Genomic DNA, 3,574 nt, shown 5'->3' on the forward strand with positions numbered 1-3,574 from the left:
AAATGAAAAAAAAAAAAAAAAAAATCCCAGTCACCTTTGACTCCCCTGAGTCCTTACATCACATCTTATCAATTGGCAAGCTTTGCTTAAAACATCTGATGCTTCTCACCATCACCTTCCACCCTCCCCTGGGACTATCGTTCCCCAACCTGAACCACGAAGGGAGCTTCCTGGCTAGTCCCGCTCTGATGATTGATGACCCAGCCTATTCCCCACTCAGCAGTCAAGTTGTCCTTCGAAAACCAAAGGCAGATCACGCCTCCCCTTGTTCAGAACCTACCTGTGGGTGCCCATTGAGTCGCCTGTGATCTAACCCTGGTTAGCTCTAGGCCATCTCTCCTTGGTATCCCCTGCACCAGTCACACTGGTATTCTTCTGAGGTCCCAGTTTCTTCCAGGGCTTTGCATGTGCTGTTCCGCCTGCCTAGAATGCTCTCTCCCCAAATCATCATCTGCTATGATGTCACTTCACTCAGGCCTTTGTCTGAGTCCTACCTCTTTAGAAAGGCTGTGTGCCATCATCGGGCTGGGTCCCCTTGCCTCTATTAGCCCTCTTTATAGCAATTGTCAGTTTTTGCTTTAATACTATGTATTTATTATTTCTTGTTTATTTTCTATCTCCTTACTGACAAATATTAGCTATCTGAGGGCAGGTACTATATTCATCTTGCTTCCTGCTTATGGCAGGACATTTTCAGCTGCCTGTGATAGATGAAGCAATGAAAAGTGATTAGATAATCAGGGACATCTGTGTCCCCACATAAATGCACATTCAGAAGCTCAGCAGCATCAGAGCCCAGAGCTGATATTTGTTCTTCTCACACAGAAGAATTGCTGCCACAGCTCCAGCCTTCACATAAAACCCAACCATGTAAGAAGGAAGAGAAAGGACTTTGATACTCACATCTGTTTAGAATCTTTCAGAATCCCTAGCCAACTTCCCCTTTTATATCCCTGGCCAGAGAAGATCAAGGGCCCACCCCTAAACCAAAGTAGAAGAGGATAAGTGAAGCTGGCTCCAACCAGTCATGATTTCTCCCTGGAAGGGAGGACAAACTCAGCTTCCCAGAGCACACGCTCCCTGATGGGTACACAAAATGGGACCCTGAGACCAAGGAAGAAAAGGGTTTGTTGCTATTAGGTGAAAAATCAATAATGATTGCCTCGATTCTGTACCCCCAGAACCTAGAACAAGGCCTAACTCAGAGCAGATGCTCAATAAATGCATGCTGATTGGATGGTAGAATACTTTTGCCTTTACAGAGGAGAGGTGTCAGAGGAAGCAGGACCAGAAATAATGTGGGGTAACTCAGGCCCACTAAGGGTCAAGGCTTTCACATGCAGTATGCGAATTGAAACACACACACACACACACACACACACACACACACACACACACTCACACACTGGGAAGTGGGGAGAATTATCCTGATTTTACAGATTAGGAAATTGAAGTGCAAGGAAATCAAATAATTTTCCCAAGGACATATAAAAGGTGGTAAAGTTAGGATTTGAACTCCAAATAGCCAGACTTCAAGATGTGTGTTTCTTCCCCTAGAAGAAGCAATGCTGGTGAAAGCCTTGGAGAGGTGGAGGGTAGTTCTTTCTTTGAAGCGGGAGGGAGGGAGAAAGTGTGGAAAATGTTCGAGTCCAAGGGGAGAATGTGGACAATCTCATGACAGATGGCCTCAGTCTTCTCAGTAAGTCACCCTCAGAGTCACCTGCCAATGAATAGGATGAAGCTCAGACAGAAGTGGAAATGGATTGGCATGAACATGGGGAAGATGGAGATAGAGACCAAGCGGAAAAGAACAGCAGAGATGGGGAGCAGCGGTGGAGCCCCACAGCTGGGGCTGTGCAGAGGATCAGAATCTGGCAGGCCCAGGGAGGTCAGGGCAGGGGTGACTGGGACCTTGGACGAGGGAGGGACAAATGCCAGAGGCTGGCTCAGTGCCTTGTACTGTTCTGTTGGCAGGGGAGGGCAGGGATTTTTAAAGACTTAAGTCTAAGCAGACCCTACTCCCAGGTTTCAAATCTGGAGCAGATGGTGCCTGGAGAGTTATTGAAAAAGACTGAGCAGAAAGGAAGTTTTGTATACAAAGGAAGGAGGATCCTGCTAAATACCAGTGAAGGGCTGGACCCTAGCCAGGCAGTGGCAGGACAGGCCTGGGCTGGACTGGATCATATGTGACCAGAAAGGACAGCGAGTCCAGGGAGCTGGGGAGGGAGACGGAGCCAACTGAGACGGGTAGACCAGCCAGAAACGGCAGGGGCAGGACCTGGGACCTGGGCTTTCCTTAACAGTCCCAGGGCTGCAGGGCTACAGTTCAACTTCTGAAGAGCTCGCCTGTTAAGTACAAGGGCAGCTGAAAAATGTGTGTGGTTTGAGAAGACTTGACTTTGGTTGGTGTTTCTACTACCTGCCTAGAGAAAATCTGGGCAGTGTTTTTTTCTAAGACCTGCAACTGAAGAGGAAAGCACACACTTTACTAAGATTTCCAAGGCCAGGTCCAGGGGCCAGCCCTGGAAGCCAGGAGGAGGCTGAGGGAAGTTCTCCCAGGGGGATGAGGACTGCCCACCTCCAGCTCAGACGCTGTGGGTGCAGACAGCTGCCCCTGCCATGTCGGCTCAGGTGGCTGTCTTTGCAGGTACAATGAGCTTATTAACTGCTCTGGCCTTGGTGGAGGAAGAGACAAGTCTGGAGCTCAGAGAAGAAGCAGCAGTGAGTTGGGGCCAGAATCACTGATCCACTGAGAGGCCGTGGAGAGAGAGGCACACACGGATCCCGCAGGAAGAAGAGCAGGAGGAGCGGAACACAGGGCAAGGCTGCCCAGAGTGAAACTTGCAGATACTGAGCACCCACGGCCTTTCTTCTCCTGGCAACACATTCCAGATGCTGACAAAGTGCTAGGAAGAGATGAATGATCTCTCCAGTGCCCAACTGAAAAAGGAAGTGCAAAGTTTGGGAAAGGGGCCCATTCTGCGATGATTTATCTGCCACTGAGAAGGGGCCTTAGGGAGGGCACATCCTTTGTCCTGGCTCCTTCCACATCACAGTGGCCAGGAGAGCCTCTGGATTTGTCCAGTTGCAAAGGGGCCAAGGCAGGCCATCTTCCCATGATTTCTCACTCAAGTATTTGCCTTAGCAAACGAGATGGCTTTAATCCATAAATGGCCCACAATAACTTTGGCTCACACGCACTCAGTGCTGCCCAGGCTTCTGCTGGGTCATGAGGTGAGAATACACTGCCCTACCCCCTCACCCTGCTGCAGTGCCACATGCACGGCCACCCAGCCTACCCTACTGCGTCTTCCCACCCTCCGGCAGCCCACCCATCAGAGAAACTCTGCCTCCCCAGGTCTTCTCTCGGCTCCTACAGTGGCCTCCCTTCTCCCTGACTCTTCCATTACACGAACTGAGGCTGGGCCTGAAAGCACACGACAATTATCCCCATCGCTCAGTCACTCACTCATCTCTCCCACTACTCACGGAACCCAGGGCAAGTGACTTCACCTGTTTGTTAAAATGGAATGATCATGAGAATTAAATAAACAAGTGCATGGCCATCCATGGC

The sequence above is a fragment of the Cebus imitator genome, unplaced genomic scaffold (genome assembly GCF_001604975.1).
Source record: "Cebus imitator isolate Cc_AM_T3 unplaced genomic scaffold, Cebus_imitator-1.0 Scaffold326, whole genome shotgun sequence".
Taxonomy (NCBI): domain Eukaryota; kingdom Metazoa; phylum Chordata; class Mammalia; order Primates; family Cebidae; genus Cebus; species Cebus imitator.